Source organism: Protopterus annectens, chromosome 5.part0 (genome assembly GCF_019279795.1).
Source record: "Protopterus annectens isolate FY-2018-M chromosome 5.part0, PAN1.0, whole genome shotgun sequence".
Taxonomy (NCBI): Eukaryota; Metazoa; Chordata; order Ceratodontiformes; family Protopteridae; genus Protopterus; species Protopterus annectens.
The window spans coordinates 170,426,813-170,448,048 of record NC_056735.1 but is presented as its reverse complement, the minus strand read 5'-3'; the positions used below and the strand labels follow the sequence as shown (position 1 = coordinate 170,448,048).

Sequence of the window (21,236 nt, the reverse complement as noted above, 5' to 3'; positions counted from 1 at the left end):
TCCCCCAAGACCATTGTTGTGACATCCTTCTAGCCCAGGCAACAGTGGATATTATTTGTAGATAATGTTGCAGTGCTGATTCTTAGGTCTTTCATACAGAAGCCTGCAAGTATTTACAGCATCCCTACCTGATAGACATCCTAAGACTGGCATCCAGACATTAGGGTAAAAGAAGGTCATATGTCAGTGCCATTTTCATTTCTTACTAGCTGTGCAGTCTGATGTGCTTCCTATGTGTTCAGTACATAAATAGTCTGTCTCTTGACTCGTGTTTCCGGAGACCCATCTTCTTCTTCTACTAGTCAGATAAGTACCCCATTGGGGAAATTTCTCTAATTTAATGTTCAAAAAAGTCAACAATTCCTTAAAGTGTGGGATGCAAATCTCACATAAAAGTTTTCACTTGTATTGTCTGTTCTGATTGAGGTCTCCGCACAATGTCTCTAACTCTCCTGACTGTGCAAAATTTCGTGTGAAAAGTTTCACATGTAGGCCTGAGGTACTTGCTGCCGATATTGAGTCCTTTTCTTAGGCTTCCTCAATGGCATCGTAATCCACTGCTACCATGTGACCTCCAAAGATTCCCGCAGCTGCTAGTATCATTCCAAAACAACAGACAAAAAGACAAAGGACCCTGTCATTTCCAAAAAAGCTCTAAATATAGATCTTAAGTCGACCAAAGGTCTGGGTGAGATTCCTTTGTAGCCCCCTGGTGTGGCAACTCCTAGGGCCCAAACCCTGTGGTGTGACCTCTCAGGAGGCTACCATGGTTTCTGGTACCTATGAATACCACCACGACTCTCACGTTGCTAGAGTCTGAGGTCAAACTGCGGGCCTCAGCTTACAACATCTGCAGAGTGTCTCTCTCTCGGGAGACTCCCTGTCTTCTCTGACTACTGAAGCTACAACTAAAGTTGCAGTTGGATGACTTCATCCTCCGGTCACTCCTTTAAAAAGGACAACCAGACCAAAGTGAATCACTGCATTTGTTTCTCCCCTGCCAGTGACCACCTTAAAATAGCACAAGAGTTTATGGCCTTCATCAAGTCTAAAGAGCTCTGTCATTCTTCCATCACTGAAGCTTTTCCATCTAAAAGGAGCAGAGAGAGAGAGAGAGAGAGAGTTTCTTCAGGAAGAGGAAGATTCCTCATTCCTCAGAGGATGAGAATGAATTGTCTTACTCTGCCCACTTACCACCTCAAACTTACCCAGATTCTGACTCAGATGACACCTTGTCTTCTGCAAAATCTCTGTTCCGTGGGCCTTTCCTTTAGGGATACCTTACATAGAATGAAGGAGGCTTTCAGTTGGAGAAATTAAGCTGTTCTCCCAGGTCTGGACTCGCTACACTGAACTGCTAAGTTTACCTTCACCCATACCGTTGGCTATTCCTCTAGTACACATTGTACTGGTTGGTGTTTTAGAAGACATAGCTCTTCACCCAGATTCTCTAACCCCTGCACAATCATCTCTATAAAAATCCAAAGTCTGATCCCTCTGTTGTCTCCTCTGAATCCACAAAAGGTGCAACTAAAGGACTAACAAGACATCACCTGCCTAATGACATGGAAAGTAGACTACCAGACAGATTTGGGAAGAAAGCCTATGCCTGTGCCACTTTAGTAATGAGAGGTTTGAGATGTCAGTTGCAGCCTCTAAAATATACTGAATCTCTTCAGGACAAAATATTAGGTAAGGTAGACCCTGCTGGGGATAGAATCTTATACAAGGAAAATCCAGGAGATAGAGAAGCTTTACAAGTCTCCACACTCTCCCTAAAATGTGGCCATGATGCCTTAGATGCTTCTTGCAGAGCAGCTGCCACAGGTTCTGTCATACGCAGACATGCATGGCTTAGGACCCAGCCCCCTGGCAGACCAGGTAAAGACTGATTGACTGGATGCCCTATTGGACAAGGAATTCCTTCTTGGTCTTCAAGCTGAACAAGATTTTTTGAAACTGGACAAAAGAGGAAAGCAAATTATGAAAGAAGTTTACCTGTCCCTAACCTTGAGGTACAGGAGGAATTGCCTTGCAAAACCTTGGCCTTTCCCACCTAGACAAGACAAGGGGAGGTCACCCTGCAGTAAAAGACCAAGACAGTATAGGAGATGGCAGACAGAACAATCAGAAAGGGCAGGGGTTTCCAAAGAACCAACCCAGCACAGAGAATATCTGTGGACTATGTTCTACCCCACCTTCCTTTACCGCTTCCTGTCCCTTCGAAACCTCTAGCAGGAAGATTTTCCTCATTCCTAAACCAGTGAAAATCCATCAGCCGGGACAAGTGGTTCCTAATCATCACAGAGAAGGGGTACTATATTAATTTCAGAGAAATATCACCCTGCTTGGGCATTCCAAAACCCCAAAAAGAGCAAGAAAGATTCTTAACCTTCTATCCTCAGGGGAGCTTCTCCAGCAAGGGTCCATCCAGCCTGACCCTTTAGTAAAAGAGGGAAAGGGCTTTTACTTGAAGATTTTTGTAGTCCCAAGAAAAGAGAGCATTTGGAGGCCTATTCTGGACCTCTGAAAGCTAAACAGTTTCCTCAACATCCTAAAATTCAAAAAGCTTGCATTGCAGAAATTACCGCCTGTCATCTTCCTGGATGACTCCATGGTTACCACAGACCTAAAGGATGCTTACCTCCATGTCCCCATAGCAGACAGTCACAGAAAGTACTTATGATTTGTAGCAACAGGATGAGCAACAGGATGTCACTTCTAATTCTGTGCTTTACCATTTGAGCTGTCTGCTGCTCCCAGAGTTTTCACAAAATGCCTAGCTCCTCTGATAGCATATTGCTGAACTTGAAGTTCATATTTACCTATACTTAGACGACTGTTTCATTCAGGGAAGATCCACTTTGGAGACCTCAGGACGTCTTACAGACCAGTGTAGATTTTGCTCTAAATCTTCAGAAATCCCAAACCCTCCCTCAAACAAGGATCTTCTTTTTGGGAGCCCTCATAGACACTGTTCAACAGAAAGCCTTCCTTCCACAAGACAAGATTGTTTTATTGACAGGCTAACTGACTCGTTTGCTTTCAAAGTAGCTTGTCATTCGGAAAGTTGCACATGAGGAAATTTCAGTGGTTATTAAAAGATGTTTGGGAAAAGCACTGCCAACCCTGAAAACCCTGCATGTTTCATGTCTGAAAGAGGAATTCCTGTAGTGGAAGAACACCATACAGAGGAACCCAAGTGCAGTTTTCATTTTGTCAGAAGCAGACAAAACCATTACTACAGATAGCTTAGACACAGCTTGGAGAACCCATGTAGGTTTCCTGAAGGTACAGGACATTTGGTTCCCACAGCAGAGAAAGCTGCATGCAAGTCAGGTGGCATTACTAGCACTCTACCTGGCCATAAAAGCCTTTCAACAAAACTTAAGATGAGGAACACTGCGAATCTGGTCAAACAACACCACAGTAATGTGGTATGTAAACAAAGAAGAGCCAATTTTGTCTTGCCTCCTGTACAGCCTTGCCAGAAAAAGTTGGATGCAGGCTCAGGAGATAGAGTTGACTCTCACAATCTCTTAGATTCCAGGCCATAGCAATACCCTAGCAGATTCTCTAAGCAGGTACCTTCTAGATCCCACAAAAGGATATTGAAAAGAGAGGTGGTCTTAGATCTGACTGTACAGTGGGGGATCCCCTAAATAGACCTGTTTGCCTTACTCCACAACAAGCAACTACAGAAGTTTTGTTCACAATAGCCAGAAACTTGAAATAGATGCATTCTCCTTCACATGGATAAACTGTTTCCTGTATGCTTTCCCACCCTTGCCCCTGATCTCCAGGGTACTAACAAAAGTCTGGGCAGATAGAGCCTGGATGATCATAGTGGCCCTTTCTGGCAAAAACAGCAATGGTTCTTCCTCCTGTTGACTCTCATTGAGGGGGGAGATTCCACATCCTACCGCTGGAGATTGATCTCCTCAGCCAAGTCAAGAGGTTTGTTTGTCATTCCCACCTAGCCACCCACAGGTTAACCGTCTGTAGGGTTGGGTTTTGACACCTAAGACTACATCCTATTCCAAGGTGATGCTCTCCATTATAAAGGTTAGCAACAAAGCCCAATACCCAGAAGTCATAACTGGTAAAATGGAAAAGATTTTCAACTTGGTTTCACAGCAGTGACACCAGTTCTACTCAAGCTCAGTCTTGCAGTGCCTGTCAAACCTCTGTAGACAAGGACTTTCCTATTCTAGTGTTAGATGTAAGTTATGTATTAGAAAAACTAACTTTTCATCCCATTGAACCTGCTGATGCTGTCTCTCTAAAGATGTTCACCTGGAAGAACACCTTCCTCATAGCTGTGATGTCAGCTAGGAGAGTTTCTGAGGTACTAGCCCTCTAAAAATCTGTCACTGTCTTTCACAAGGAAAGGGTCACCCTCAGAACAAACTCATCTTTTATCCATAAATAAGGTAGTATTGGAGCTTATTTTAAACCAGGCTATCCACCTACCTGTCTTCTACCCCGATCCACAGAATGGAACAGAGCACACCATCCACTCCCTGCATGCATATAGGCAGATCAGGTGCTATATAGACAGGACAAAAAGCCCTGATAGAACACATTAATTGCTGGTATCTTTTGCATATGGTAAACAGGGCAAGCCTGTCTCCAAACAAAACATTTCTAAATGGAGAGCCAGCTGCATTAGTTTCTGTTACTAGCACCTTGGAAAGGATTTACCTGGGCATATTAAAGCCAGCTCTACCAGACGTGAGATGACTACCACAACTTTCTTCAAAGGAGTTCCACTCAGGCCGTCCAAGAGGAAGCCACATGGCACACCTTTACAAAACACCATAACCTAGGCAATGTCTCCAGCGATAGAACAGGTTTCACTTTTGCCATTCTTCAAAATCTTATTTCCTGAGGTCATACAGATGACTCACCACCCAAATTTTAACTTTAGGAGTACTCCCAAGAATCAGAACTGCAACATTGGCTATGAAGAACATAGTACAGTTTTGTCCCACTTACCAAAATGTTAGATGTTATGTGATCCTATCTCGCCTACATTCAATACTGATGGGCTCGGAGCCGATCCCTCAGCTCCGACTCGGCACGCTATGCTATAGAGCGAGGCCTCTTATTGGCTGAGCTATTTCTTATCCCAGGATGCACCACCACTAATCCCCCAGATCTCGTTTGCCGCTTACAAGCTAGGACGTGGTCTCAAACTTGGCTGGGCTAAGTACTGTTTTATTCAGGCTTTTCCTGTCAGGAATTTGCTTATTTTGAACCCAAAAGCTGTTTTAACAGCTGTTGTTGTGGTACGAGTGTGTTTAAGTAAATCTGTTGAGGAATTTGTGTTTTTTCGTTAAGGGAAGGTTTCCCGTTTAAGTTAGAGGGGCCTTCCCCTATTTTCTATTACTAGTGTTTTATTTGTGTGTCAAGTACCTGCTTAAGTTAGAGGGTCTTGACCCTCTTTTTTTCTGTGTTTTGTGCATACTAGTACTGAATTGTTTGGTTAAAAAAAAAAAAAAAAAAAAAAAAAAAACTTTATATTTTAAACTTAAAACTTGCTAGTTTTTTGTCTGTATTATTATTAATCTTAGAGGTTTGTTAGCATGTCTAAAGAGCATAGACCCTCTGGGTTTAAAAAGTGCGCGAGGTGTGGTTATAAAATGTCCATAACGGACGACCACTCCTCGTGCGTTTATTGTTTAGGCGCCAAGCACCTACAAGAGTCATGTAGCGTGTGTCACGCCTTTTCATCAAGAGTCCTCCAGGAGAGGAAGAACAAATTAATTCTAAAAGGGTTGATTAAGCCATCCTTCGAGGAGGCTTTATCTTCCTCTTCCTCTCCTTCAAAAAAGAAAAAAGCGTCGGCTCCAACCAGTCTGTCGGAACCGACTGCCAAAAAACCTAGGCAGGCTTCTCCATCGGCTCCACGGACTTCGGAGCCGAGGGCGGAATGGTCTGCCTCGATGCCTCCAGTCTCGACCCCTCTGGTTTCGGAGCCGAGGACTGGGGCATCGAGAGGCGGGTCACCTTCATCGGCTCCACTGATATTGGAGCCGATGAGGGTTGCCGGCTCAGACTCTTCCCCTTCGGCGCCGAAGTCCTCATCGGCACCGAGGGAAATTGTTTTGAGATCTCCCTCGGAACCGATAGTAATAGAATCCATTCGGAGCCAGTCCCCTAGTCCTATGGAGCCGATGGAGAAATCGGTTCGGACCCGATCGGTGTCATCTAGATCCTCCAAGATGTCTGATTCGGACATCGACAGGATGCTCCTAAGACTCTTCCAGTCTCCGGTGTTTCAAAAGTTAGTTTCGGCTCCAGCCCATTCGGCTTCGGAGCCGATGGTCCACCCTGCTACTATGGTTCCTCCTCCAACAGCCTTGGCACCGTTGGAGCCGGTGCTGGTGGAACCGATGGAGGTTTTAGGGTTGGGCCCGACCCTTACTCCAACTCCGGCTCTTGAGTCGGAGTTCGGTACGCGGACTTCTTCTGTCGGCCCCGGGGGGGACGCTTCGGGACTGATGTTTTCGGTCCCAAGCCTTCCTCTCGGGCTGCTGCGGGAGTGCCGTCTACCGTCGTGGCCACGGAGGTGGGACCCTCCCAGGATTCTGGTGGTCCCGCCTTCAGGGCTATGAGGAGTGCGTTAGCCAAATCATCTTTGGCTATCTCCACGTTCTCCCCAGCTCCTTCCCTGCATACCGAGACTGGGTCTTTGGCAGTCCCCCTGTCCTTAGACAGCGGAGCCCCGGGGCCTGAGGTTACCCCCACTGGGGTTTCCCCCCCTCCTGGATGTCCTTCTGAAGCTTCTTCGGAGGAACCCCCCAGGAAAAGATCGTGCAAGAGGAAGCACGTTGACTCCCCTGATGAGTCTCTTACATCAGACACTGATCTCGATGATGCAGAGGGGTCCCCTAAGTCGTCCTCAGATGATGTCTCCTTTGCAGACATCCTGGAAGCCCTTAAACAACGAGGCAGCTGGCAATCCAAACCCCCTTCTGCTGATGAGTCGGTGTTCCTTAAGGCCTTCGGGGCTCAGCCCTCCGCCTCCTGGGTGTCTCCGCCCTTCAACGAGCTCTTGGACTTGATCTGTCGAAGGGCGTGGGAACACCCAGACTCTGTGGAACCGGTGCCTGCTCATCCTAATAAGTTCCTGTCAGCACCCCCGGAAAAAGAGTTCCTGACTAAAGGTGTGGCTGTAGATGCTTTGATGGTGGCATCTGCTACCCAGCAAGATGTAGCAGAGGCTTCGACGTCCGTCCATCCTCCTAATAAGGAGTCTAGGAGCATGGATCGGTACGGTAAGCGCACCCTAAGTTCAGCGGCCTTTACATTAAGGTCCTTGAACTATCTCACACACTTTACCAGATTTCAGAGGGATCTGATTAAAGAACTTTCCGATACCCTCTTGGGTAACCTGCCTGAGGAGCTGGCCCAGACGGTTGGCTCTCAGCTGGCTACACTGTCGTCCATTTCAAACTCGTCCATGAGGCTCATTTCCTATGCGGCCGAAGGGGCGAGTAGAGCGGCGGGTACAGGCATTGCTCTACGGAGACAAGCCTGGCTCCGCCTGTGTCATTTCACGGAGGCCTTTAAGTCTTCCTTTGCCGACGCCCCCTTTGATGGGTCCTCCTTGTTTGGACCCAAGGTAAAGGACACACTGACCCGCTGCGAGCAAGAAGGTAGGACTTTGACTGCCGTAGGGGCACGATTTTCCACTCCCTTTCGGCCTTACCCCAAGGCTAAAAGAGGGAAAATGTGGTTCCGTAGATCTCAGAAGTCTTACCCCTCACAGCAGGATGATTCCCCTTCCAGAGGCAGGGGAGGGGGAAATTCTTCTGGAAGACGCCGTCCCAGAGGCGGCAGAGGCCCTCGCAACACTGGAGACCGCGAGTCCTTTCGTGGCTCTTCAGCCTTTCACAGTCCCTGAGGGATTGCCCGACTGTGCAGCTCCGGAGCCAGTTGGGGGTCATTTTTCGAAGCACCTAAAAGCCTGGGAAGGTATCACTCAGGACTGATGGGTGCTTCGAATTATCGCCGGAGGTTACACCATCCCTTTCTCTCACTCTCCACCTCAGTCCAAAAAAATCCCAGACCCGCCACCCAGTCAACGGGGAAACTGCAGCCTCAGAAGTTTCAAAGCTGCTGCAAAAAGGAGTCATCCAACCGGTCCCCGCAGACCAGATCGGATTAGGGACTTACTCAAGATTCTTTTTGGTGCCAAAAAAGACCGGGGACTTGAGACCCATTTTGGATCTCAGCATTCTAAACTGTTCAGTCAAAAGTCCAAGTTCGAATGGTCACCCTACAAACCATTCTCCCATTGCTGGAGAAAGGTGTTTGGATGTGCTCCATAGATCTCAAGGGCGCTTATTACCATATCATGGTACATCAAGCATCCAGGAGACATCTGCGGTTCAGCCTAGGAGGCAGTCATTTTCAGTTCATGGCGCTGCCCTTTGGTCTCACCACAGCCCCAGGGTGTTCACCAAATGTTTGGCGGTCGTGACTGCTCACCTGAGAAGTCTAGGATTCCAGGTGTTTCCGTATCTAGACGACTGGCTCCTAACTGCCACCTCCAAGCATCTACTATTGCGGAGCCTACAAGCCACTATATCACTGGGCAATTCCCTTGGAATCACCTGCAATTGGCCAAAGTCTGTGTTGCTGCCATCTCAACGCATAAGATTCATAGGGGTAGAGATAGACTCAAACCGAATGCGGGTCTATCTACCTACAGACAGGATACAAACCATACAGGCTCAAGTTCGAACCTTACTTCCCAGATCCAAAGCCCCAGCCAGAATGGTCCTGCAGCTATTGGGATCCATGTCCGCCACGGTTCTTCTAGTTCCCCTGGCAAGGTTGCACATGAGAATTCTCCAGTGGCTTCTTTCAGCTCAGTGGTCCTTTCAGGAACTCCCTCTGTCACCTCATATGGATCACGGAAACCTGCAAACGGGACCTTTGCTGGTGGCTAGTGCCCTCCAATTTGGATCAGGGACGACCCTTTGTTCCACCTCCTCCTGCGGCCACTTTGACCACGGACGCCTCCCAGATGGGGTGGGGGGGGCATTCCCTGGGCAGGTCAGTCGAAGGCAAATGGCACCCAGAAGAGACCCTACTTCATATCAACATCCTAGAAATGAGGGCGGTGCTTCTGTCCCTTCAAGCCCTTCACGATTACCTCCCTCAGGGTGTAATTGCCATTCACTCAGACAACATGTCAGTTGTCTGGTACCTGAACAAACAGGGAGGGACCAGATCCTATCCTCTTTGCAGAGAGGCCATGAGAGTTTGGGAATGGGCAGTGTCGACCAAACGCTTTCTAGTGGCTACTCATATCCTGGGCAAGTCCAATGTGATAGCCGACAGACTGAGCAGAACCATCCTCTCTCCTCACGAATGGTCTCTGAACATTACAGTTGCAAATCAGATTTTCAGCAAATGGGGAGTTCCGTGTTGCGACCTCTTCGCGTCTCCACTGAATGCGAAGTGCAAAAAGTTCTTCTCCCTCACCCCGGCTCCGGGGAAGAGCCCCATGGACGCACTAGCCCGTCCTTGGCCCACCGGCTTGCTTTATGCCTTCCCCCCAGTTCCTCTCCTTCCCAGGGTGATCCAAAAGGCATCTGTCTTGGGGAGCAAAATGATCTTAGTTGCTCCTTACTGGCCTCGTCAAGTATGGTTCCCCTATCTTCGGAAATATGCTCTGGAAGGTCCATGGTTCCTGGATCAGATCCCAGACCTTTTGGTTCATCAGTCGGGACTATTCCACCAGTCCCTACACACCTTAAAATTGACGGCTTGGCTCCTCCTTTTCCGACTATAGTTAGGAGTCATACATTGGATCCAGAAGTTGTACACATCTTATCTTCGGCCCACAAATCTGCTACAAAGAAATTGTATTCTAGCAAATGGAAAAGATTTGCTATTTGGGCTCAACTCCGGGGCCTGGATCCCATCACTATTCCCGTATCAGAAGTACTGAAATTTCTAACTTCTCTTTTCAATCAAGGCTCTTCAGTCTCTACCATCAAGGTTCAATTGGCAGCTATTTCCAATTTTCACGAATCTATAAACCCACCTTTAATGAGCAACAGATTGTGTAAGACCTTCTTGAAAGGTGCTGCGCTTTTAAGACCTCCGATTTCTCATCCTGCTCCTCCATGGGATCTCGATGTGGTGTTATGCGCCTTAACTTCCTTCCCCTTCGAACCGGCAGCGACATGTGATTTAAAATTTCTATCGTGGAAGACTGCCTTTCTGGTGGCGATTACTTCTGCCAGAAGGGTTTCAGAGCTTTAAGCTTTGTCTGTAAAACCTCCGTACTTGGTTTTTCACAAAGACAGAGTATCTCTCAGGCCAAATCCTTCCTTTGTCCCTAAAGTTTGTTCTAGTTTCTGCCTACAACAATCATTAGAACTTCCAGTCTTCTTTCCGAAGTATTCTAACAAAGCAGAATTCATATTCCACACATTAGATGTCCACAGGCAGTTGCGTTTTTATTTAGATAGGACCAAACAAACAAGGAAAACAGATCAGTTGTTTGTATCCTTTGCAGACAGTAAATTGGGCAAAGCCGTCATAAAGGTCACTATTGCCAAATGGATCAGGGACTGTATTACTCAAGCTTATTCTTATTCTAACAAAGAGCTTACCACCTATGTCAAAGCTCATTCTACAAGGGCTATGGCTACTTCGATAGCATTTCATTCTAAGCTTGCCATTAGTGACATTTGTGCTGTGGCTACATGGTCTTCCCCGCACACTTTCATTTCCCACTACAAATTGGATGTGGCATCTAGAGGACGAGCTTCATTTGGTTCCACAGTGCTCAGGATTGTTTTCCAATGAGCCACCCAGGATTTAGGTGCTAGGGACGCTGTCCCATCAGTATTGAATATAGGCGAGATAGGATCACATAACATCTTTTAGTTATGTACTTACCATAACTTTAGATGTTTGGGATCCATCTCGCCTACATTCAATAACCCACCCTCCTTCCCCCTTCCTTGGAGATCAGAGGATATCAGAAGGTCCGAATCCTATTGTTTCATCTTGAAACATCTAACAATGTTATATAAACAAGTTGTGCATGTGTGCATGAATGCGGACAAACAAGATCTGGGGGATTAGTGGTGGTGCATCCTGGGATAAGAAATAGCTCAGCCAATAAGAGGCCTCGCTCTATAGCATAGCGTGCCGAGTCGGAGCCGAGGGATCGGCTCCGAGCCCATCAGTATTGAATGTAGGTGAGATGGATCCCAAACATCTAAAGTTATGGTAAGTACATAACTAAAAGATGTTTGAGTAGATCAGTGTTGCAGTACACAATGCCACCCTCCGTCTACTCTGCTGACCTCTTGTCCCCCCTGCTTTGCTGAGTGCAGGGGGCAGAGGAGTTTTACTGCAGATATTTCCATCATCCCCTCTCTGCCTGTGTTTCTTCCCCCTTCTCACTTAAATTCAGACAGCTGGGGAGGTTGTGTTGACCTCGGGCATCATCAGACCGTTCATTCATTTCTTAGAAAGACCTGAAGATTGTGCTGATGGATACCCTTTTTATACTTTGACGTCCAGATGTCAGCCTTTGGATGCCCATCAGCTAGGGATGATGTAAAGACTCTGGAAATCACGCCAGTCATGGGCTTCTGCATGGCCGGAAGTCCCAAGAATCAGTACTGCAACACTGATCTACTTGAACATCTGCAGTTATGGTACGTGGTAAACAGCTCTTCTTTTCCCTTTCTTTTGGAAATGGCCAGGGGCAGTTACCACAAGCTTCCTCATAGAATGGATCTACTCATACAAGATACTGGGTGTTTGATTAACCCCTATCATAGTCAATATCAGTTGACTGCCTGGATAATAGACTCTTAATTCCCTTTAGTCACCTGTTTACTGAAGATGTGCAGCAGATAGTAATGGAGAAAAGAAATCCTGCTACTAGAAAATTGTATATTAGCAAACGGAAAAGTCTTCTAGTTGGTGCCAAAAACATAACCAGTACCCATTCAGGACTAGATGTTCTCTTGTTCTACAATATCTGTATGAGTTAATATCCTTTGGCCTTTCTGACTCCTCTACAGACGTTCATTCTTTGGCCTTTTTAGCATGTGTGCCCATGGATTCACCTCTTTTAGTGCATTTTCATGTCAAAATGTTTTTCAAAGGGGTATTGCATAAGAGGCCTCCATGAAAACCAGTGACAGACTTTGGGATCATAATTTTGTGTTAGAGAAGCTAACACTTGCTACATTTGAACCAGCTAACCTAGCTGACTTGAGGTTCTTAACATGAAATACAGTTTTACTGATTATGTTGACCTCTGCAAGAAGGGTATCTGAGTTTCAAGCTTTTACAGTGAGTTTACCCCATCTCATTTTCCACAGAGACAGGGTCTCTTTGTGAACTAATCCTTTTTTATGCCTAAAGTGGTACTCAGGTTTACTTTAAACCAAACTGTCCATCTCCCCGTTTTCTTTACTGAACCTAAAATGAGGAAGAAATGATACTCCATACCTTGCATGTCCACAGACAACTTTGGTACTATCTTGACAGAAATAAATCTTTCATATCTTTGGATCAGTTGTTCATTTCTTGGGAAGGTAAGAGGAAGGGACAGCCTGTGTCAAAGCAGACTTCCTTCCAAATGATTGTCTAAGGCTTTTAGCTTTTGTTATACTCACCACAACAAAACTATTCCAAGCAGGGACAAGGCCCACGTTACTAGAGCTTTGGCTTCATCTGTAGCACTTTGGAATAGGTTGGATTCTAGAATTATCCTACAAGTAGCAACTTGGCCCTGTGTACATACTTTTACAAAGCTTTACAAGCCTCATTCCTTCTCATGGTCTAGATTAGTCTTTGCTAGGACCATTCTCCAGGAGCATCTGGACTCTTCTTCACCTCCTAAATGTACTAAGCTAGGGTAATCTACCCATGTAGCTAAGACTGCTGCAGCAGTGATAAATGTGACGAACATAGTACAATTATGTAAGTAAACTTTACCAGTGTTTGAATGATCACTCCAGTAACCATTCCCTCCCCCATCCCTGTTGTTTTGTGATTTGTTGTTTATGCCAAGGTGTGGACATTATTTATTTATTTTCTGCTCCTGACATTGTCCTTTCAGGCCTCAGTTTCACTGTATCTCTGTTGGCATTAAATTTCTGAAGAGCTTGGTGGTGGAACCTATCTTTTTTGCCAGCTCAGCTCTAGCGGACTGACAGTTTGGGTAAATGGAAGGTGCCTTCAAGCTTTGGAAGCTAGCTGGTATTGTATGCTATGTAGGATATAATCCATGTAGCAAAGGCTACTGCAACAGTGATCATTCAGACCGCTAATGTGATTTATTTGACATTTGATTACCAGGAAAGTCCAACTGGGTAGAAGCTCATTTTCAGCAGAGGCCAGGAGAGAAAAGCTCCAAATTATTACAAAACATTTTAAGAACAATCATTTTGTAGTCCTCAAAAATAAAACAAAACACAAAAATGGCAAGTTTGCTTACACAACTGTACTTTCTTTGTAGCTTGTAAGCTTAAAGCTACATGTGCATTTGTGGGTCTTAGGATGGGCTGTCCACACATTTCCTTTGATTCTGCATGTAGCTACCACATCTTTACAAGCTCCTATATGTTATGATAGCTACACTGAAGTGGTCCACAATCTGCTGATCTGCTGAGAGGTGCTAAATCAGACACTGATGGCACTCTCTGGTTTGGTGTGGAGAGTTGCTCCATGCCATGTCATGGGAACTGGCTCCAAGAGTGGCCATTTACACCAGTTACTCTACTATAACTACTGCTGTCGCCAGCATTCTGGTGTCTTGTACACCACCATTTCCTGGTATTCGGAATGGGTGATTGCTGCCATGCAGCATGCCTGTTTTTATCCATTCTTGAATCGCTATCCCTTTATGTGGCAGTTTGCATATGCTGCATGTCACAGTAATTTCGCCTTAATGTGGCTGTACTGCTCAAGTCTCTCTATTGTCTCCATCCTGCATGTCATCACTTTCTGTGCTGTTTTTTGTAGTCAGTTATGCTGTCTTTGATTACTGGCCCATGTATACAGTCGGCTCTGTTAGAAAATAATCTGACTGCAGGGCACATTCCCTCCCTCCTCCTCTTCCCAATTCTCTCTCTGTCTGTTTACCTGGAATTTAACACAGAGTTTTGATTTCAAGGTAGTAATTGCCATAAGGCAGGGTGAATAAGGAACTGGAGGTTATGAGAGTTTCTTGGGCGTGGGGTGGAATTAAGTGAGTAGAAAGGTAAGATTAGCAGCCTGACAAATTGTGATTGGCCACGTGGAGGTTAGTGAAGCTCCAGTCCTGATATTCTTGTTGCTAGAGCAGCTTCTTGGGCCCAGTGTTATGATAAGTACATTTAATTTAGGTTTGTTTTTTCTGTAGTAGTTCAGTTTCAGGCCCTTGTGGCTTTGAAGACACTTGGTTACTTAAAGAATGAAGAAAATGAAAATATCTCTCTCATTTTTTTTTTTGGGCTGCTAGCCTCTGCTGTGGAAATAGTCTTCTAGCAACTTAACACTCATATTGTATTGCTTTTGCTGCTGTAATAAAATTGAGATGAATTTGCCTCTCTAGATCTCGAATCTTTAAAAGGCAGGGTAGTAAGTAATCTAGAGCTACGTTATATGTTACTAATGCAGAGCATTATTGATTTGAAATATTTATTTGTGTTCAAGATCTTAACTTTATGCACTTTATACTTGGTGAAAAAATACCCTTCCTACTTTTTAAAACAGTATGTTATGTGCCAGATTTATTTCTTGACAGTCTCTAACTATAACTACATCTGGTCATAGAAGTTCCAAACCTTTGGTGTTTGAGAACTAATTAATTGCTAAGTTTACCCCAAGACTTCTAACAAAGTCTACAAATCTCTGAATCCCTTATAACTGCTGTTAACACAAAGGAACATGTACTGAAGGTCTCTATCTAAGACGAAAAGATGCTTTTCCTTGGCACCTGACAATATACTTGGATGTTACAGTGCTAATCACTCCCTTACAGAACCACTCCTCAAACTGCTTAACTCATTTTATCTCCCCAAGTCTAATAGTTCCACAAATAGTAACACTAAGGACCTAAATCTTTACCATCAGATAAATAAAAGGTGATGGAACACCTCCCCCACTGACTCTGTAGGTTAAGCAGCACTACACACTGTCATCCAACAGATGGAACCTAAATGTTTGGATGGGTATCCCCAAACTTACTCCAGGAATGACTCGTCTAGACTTCCTAAAGAAAGGGAGTATGACCTGAGGATGGGTACAGGTATTGTATAAAGGGTCACCCACTCAGTTGTCCTGAAATACCTGTGATTCCTAAGTAATGGCTATTGATAAGTTGATGATGATGATGCAGATCACATGTTTGAAATCATTATGGGGAAAAATACTCATTTTTAAAATATTTTGTAAAATGTTTTTATATTGTTGAAATGAATCCTTAAAATATCTTCCCACCTGGAAACAAGCAGCCATTTCATGTCCTGTCTTAAAATGTTCCTAAATTCATTGCAGAATTGAGATTGAGAGGTAACATACAATGTTAAGTTGTCTGTCTCGCCTTCATTCTTGCTGGTTGGGTTCGGAGCCGATCTTCGGCTCCAACTCGGCCATCTTCTAAAGCTCGAGAGCTACATACTGGCTCGAGGCCTCCCCATATCCCATGATGCCTGGCGCTAGAAACCCAGATCTCATTTGCTGCTTCTGCTGCGAGGTTGCTCTACTGGCTCAGATCGTATAAAACTTTTATATTGTGTTTTTTCTGTCATAAAACTAGTTAGTTTTAGCATAGAAAATCTCGTTTAGATATATCTTTGGTATTATAGTTGTGTTCGTGTCTGAATCCTTGTCTTTTCCCCTCAGAAACTCATTTTTATTTAGAGAGTTTCCCCTCCCCGTTTTCTCTTTCCTCTTAAGGTTTTCCATTTAAGTTAGAGGATAACCTTACCTCTAAAAGGTTTCCGATTAAGTTGGAGGATAACCTTTTTTTCTCCCTATCTCCCTTAAAAAACAAATAAAAAAAAAGAATTCCTTTATTACTGTTAGTTAGTTTAGCTATAGTTAATTATAGTTGTTGTAGTGTAGTTGGTTCTGGTAACTGTAGTGTATTCTTATTGTGGTTAGTTACCTTAACTCTTTGGTGTGTGTGTTTTTTTCCTTGGTTTTTCTTCTTTCAGGATGTCCAAGGATCCTAAGCCGTCCAGATTCAAGAAGTGTGACTCATGCTGTCAGAAGATGTCTCTGACAGATGGTCACACTTCTTGTGTTTATTGTCTGGGCGCCGTGCACCTACAGACTCTTGCTCGATTTGCCATGCGTTCGGTCCAAGAGTCCTGTAGGAGCGGAAAAACAAACTGATCCTGCGGGGTCTGCTTAAACCCCAAGATTCACCGGCGAAAGCTCAGCCTGTGAAATCTTCTAGGCCACCTAAACCTTCGGCTCCCAGTTCAGAGCCGTCGTTGGGTGAAGCCATACCATCCATCTCGGCTCCGGCTGGAACCGATGTTCCTCCCTCCCAGTCGGCTCCGACACGTTCTTCGGAGCTGTCAGAGTCAAAAAAGGTCCAGGTCTTCTTCTCTGGAGTCAATACGTTTGGCTCTGAAGTCGCCTCTGCTCCAGTCGGAGTGTAGTCATCGCTCATCTCACTCTTCTCGGTCCTCAAGACTTTCGGACCATGACTTGGAAAGAGTGGTCAGTAGGCTGTTAAAATCGCAGGCCCTAGCCAAAATGTTGTCCAGCCCCCCTCATCAGGTGTCGGCTCCATCCACAGATGTAGATATTCCTCCTCTGACTCATCCTATGAGCTCAGAGCCGGAGTTCGTTGGGGTTCGAGTCGTGGAACCGTCGGCTCCGATACCTTCTTCTTCAGTTCCGTCATTGGCTCTGATCCCTTCCATGGTACTGTCCCTGGAGGGATCTGGGTGCCGAGACTCCCTCGTCGGCTCCAAGGGGCGAGTGGCATCGGACCCTTGTCCGACCCCGCTCTCCCCCTCGGCGCTTCGGCTCAGGTGAGCTCGGCTCCCACATCTGCCTCAGAGCCGTCCCCCTTGGTACGGGGAGGGTTTCTGGTTTCTTCGGAACCGGAGCCATCTCTGCATCCGGGCAGGGATGCCTTCGAGGTGATGTGGAGTGTACTGGCCCCAGAGTCAGTCCCATGATCGACCCCATCGGCTCCTTCCCCTAGGGTGCCTGCGTCAGCCTCTGCCCCTCTTCCAGACCCCAAGCGTGGGGATCCAGCGCTCCAGGGCACCCCTTTGGGTGTATCCTCCTCTTCCGAGGCCTCCCCTGACCATTCAGAGGAGCCAGCTCGCAAGAGGAAATGCAAGAGGAAGCATGTTGACTCCCTCGAGGCTGTCACATCGGATACCGACTTAGAGGAGTCGGAAGGGTCCCCAAGATCCCCCTCTGAAGATGTCTCCTTCTCAGACATCCTTGAGATGCTTAGGCAGAGGGGGAACTGGACTGCCCTAAGCCCTTCCGAGGATGAGTCGGTATTCCTGGACGTGTTTCGATCCCGACCTTCCACCTCCTGGGTGTCTCCACATTTCGACCCACTGATGTCTGTAGTGGCTCGGAAGGCGTGGACGGCTCCAGACACAGTGGAACCGACCCCTAGAAGACCTGCCAAATTCATTACTGCACCGCAGGACAAACAGTTCTTGACCAAAGGTGTCCCCGTTGATGCCATGGTGGTAGCGGCGGCCACAAAGGAGGAGTTGGCTGAAACTTCTTCATCTGTCCATCCCCCTAACAAGGAGTCCAGGACGATGGACAGATATGGGAAGCGGATGTTCTCTTCAGCGACCTTTTCTATGCAGTCCCTGAATTACCTGTGCCACTTTACCCATCTTCAGAGGGATCTCCTGAAAGAGCTTGGAGATGCCCTCCAAGATCCATCAGCTGAGGGGGCCCAGGCTAAGGCAGCCTCCCAGCTGGCGACTCTTAATTCAGTGGTAAACTCCTCCATAAGGCTCATTTCGTATGCAGCCGATGGGGCGAGTAGAGCCGCAGGCACAGGAGTGGCCCTAAGGAGGCACGCTTGGATGCGGCTATGTAACGTTGCGGAACCTTTCAGAGCGTCTTTCACCAACACTCCTTTTGATGGTTCCTCTCTATTTGGATCACAGGTGAAGGATACCCTTACCAGGTATGAGCAGGAAGGAAAGACTCTCTCTGCCCTAGGAGTCCGTTTTTCCACTCCTTCCAGACCATATCCCAAGGGTCAGAAGAGTGGAAAGATGTGGTTCCGGAAATCCCAGGGAGCCTTGCCGGACACACGTGGTGAGTTTCCCTCCAGGGGCAGAGGAGGGAACAATAACAGATGCCGCCGTCGTGGCAGAGGGGGTCCGCAAAACCAGGGCAACAGAGAATCTTTCTCTGACAAGCCCTTCCAGCATCCCTGAAGGGTTGCCCGGCTGCTCATCTCTGGAGGCAGTCGGGGGAAGATTATCGCTCTACCCAAGAGCCTGGCAAGACATAACACAAGACAAATGGGTACAGTCCGTTATATCTGGAGGCTGCAGAATTCCTTTTGTTCATGCTCCTTTATTGTCGAACAAGTCCCTTCCAGATGTTCCACCCAACCTAAGGGATCAAGCAGTTCAGGAAGTTTCAAAACTGCTAAGAAAAAGGGCCATCCAGCAAGTCTCAGCAGACCAGCAAGGATCCAGAATTTACTCAAGGTTCTTTTTGCTACCAAAAAAGACAGGGGACTGGAGACCCATTTTGGATCTCAGCAGACTAAACAGGTCTGTACAAAGAATGAAGTTTCGGATGGTCACACTACAGTCCATTTTAACCTTCCTGGGTCAGGACAATTGGATCTGCTCCATAGATCTTCAGGATGCGTACTACCACATCAAAATGGACAGGCGCTCCAGAAGATTCCTGCGCTTCCGCTGGGAGCCAGCCATTATCAGTTCAGAGCTCTGCCCTTTGGTCTCACCACAGCCCCCAGGGTGTTCACCAAATGTATGGCAGTAGTTACCGCTCACCTGAGACTGCAAGGATTCCAGGTGTTTCCGTATCTAGACGACTGGCTCCTCACTGCTACCACCAGGCATCACCTTCTGCAAGCCAGAGACTATACTATCCAGACGTGCTCCAGAGTAGGTATCACTATAAATTTCTAAAAATCTGCTTTGTCGCCTTGTCAGTCTATCATCTTTATATGCGCAAACTTAAATGCAAAAGACAGGTCAGCCAGCCTTCCACCAGACAGGGTGTTAGTCATTCGGCAGAATGTCCAGGTCTTGTTACAATGCAAGAGAATTCAAGCCAGGTTCGTCCTCCAAACCCTGGGTCTCATGGCAGCAGCAATCATATTCGTCCCTCTGGCACGTTTTCACATGAGGATCCTCCAATGGTTTCTTTTCACCCAATGGTCCTTAAAGCAGCTTCCAATGTCTCACATGATTATCATCACAGAAACATGCAAAAAGCACCTTGCGTGGTGGATGGTCTCCTCATCAGTGCCCGTGGGCAGACCATTTGTACTTCCCCCTCCAGTTGCTACTGTGACCATGGATGCCTCCCTGATCGGGTGTGGGGGGGGCATTATCAGGGTAGAACAGTCCAGGGTACCTGGCAACCTCAAGAGTACCATCTGCACATAAACGTCTTGACGATGAGGGCCGTGCTTTTAGCATTGCAAGCTCTTCAGGACTCTCTTCCTACCGGGACAATTGTATTTCAAACGGACAATATGTCAGTCGTGTGGTACATCAACAACCAGGGCGGAACCAGGTCCTACCCCCTATGTTGAGAAGCACTCAGACTCCGGCAGTGGGCGATCTCTTCCCAACGGTTTCTGACTGCAACACATATCCCTGGGAAATCCAATGTCATAGCAGACAGGCTGAGCAGAGCTATTCTCATACCTCACGAGTGGTCTCGGAATCAAGTAGTAGCGGACCAAATCTTCCGCAAATGGGGGCAACCTTGCTGCGACCTCTTTGCCACCCCCCTCAACAGTAAGTGCAGCAACTTCTTCTCTCTCCTACAACATCCAGAGCATTCCTCCAGAGACGCTCTAGTCCACGATTGGCCACAGGGACTTCTGCACGCATTCCCTCCTTTTCCCCTAATTCCCAAGCTGATACAGAAAGCTACCGTATTGGGTTGCAGAATGATCTTCATTGCTCCGTACTGGCCTCGACAAATATGGTTTCCGTTCCTTCACCATTATCTTATCGAGCAGCCTTGGACTCTGGACCCAGCTCCAGACCTCCTGATCCATCAATCGGGCGGGCTGCATCATTCCCTACAATCTCTCAAGCTCACGGCTTGGTTGCTCCACTTCCAACCCTAGCCAGGCTTCCTGATATCTCCCAATTGGTGCGTGAAATCATTTTATCATTGCACAAGTCTACCACTCGAAAAACTTATGCTAGTAAGTGAAAACGTTTTTCTTCCTGGGCAGAGGATAAGAATATAGACCCCTTTTCAGCCCCTGTTCACCACATCCTGGAATTTCTTGCAGAGCTCTTTCATACTGGGCCCGCTTCCGCTACAATTAGAGTGCAGTTATCCGCAGTTTCAAATTTTCACATTGGCCTTTCAGAAAGTAGTATAATGTCTCATAAGCTTTGTAAGGCCTTCCTCAGAGAAACCTCTCTGCTCAGGCCCCCGGTTAGAGATCCTCCACCCCTGTGGGATCTGAATTTGATTCTAGCCTCTCTAATTTTGCCCCCCCTTCGAACCTGCAGCTTCCTGTTCTTTGAAGTTTTTCTCTTGGAAAACACTTTTTCTGGTAGCAATTACTTCAGAGAGAAGAGTTTCTGCACTGCAGGCTCTTTGTATCCGTCCCCCATACCTAGTGTTCCACAAAGACAGGGTTGCTCTTAGGACTAATCCTTCCTTCCTCCCTAAGGTCTCTTCTGAGAATAACTTGAACCAGTCCATTGACCTTCCTGTATTTTTTCCCAACCATTCCAACAGGGGAGAATATAAGTTACATCAATTAGATGTTCACAGGCAACTGCACTTTTATTTGCATAGGACTAAGGACTTCAGAAAATCGGATCAGCTTTTCCTGTCTTATGCAGAGGGCAAATAAGGCCTACCAGTATCAAAAGTAACTTTATCTAGGTGGCTGACTTCTATCATAGCCTTTATCTATCAGCTAAGGAAGAAAGAATTGCCTGTTAAACCTAAAGGCCACTCCACCAGAGCATTAGCCACTTCTGTTGCGTTTCAAGCTAGGTTGCCCATGG

The 21,236-nt window shown here is 46.4% G+C and overlaps 1 protein-coding gene across 1 annotated transcript in view; it reads left to right on the top strand.

Moving 5' to 3' along the window:
- Positions 1-21,236, top strand: part of MED17 (mediator complex subunit 17) — a 717,849-nt gene that overhangs the window by 347,047 nt on the left and 349,566 nt on the right. The window lies entirely within an intron of this gene.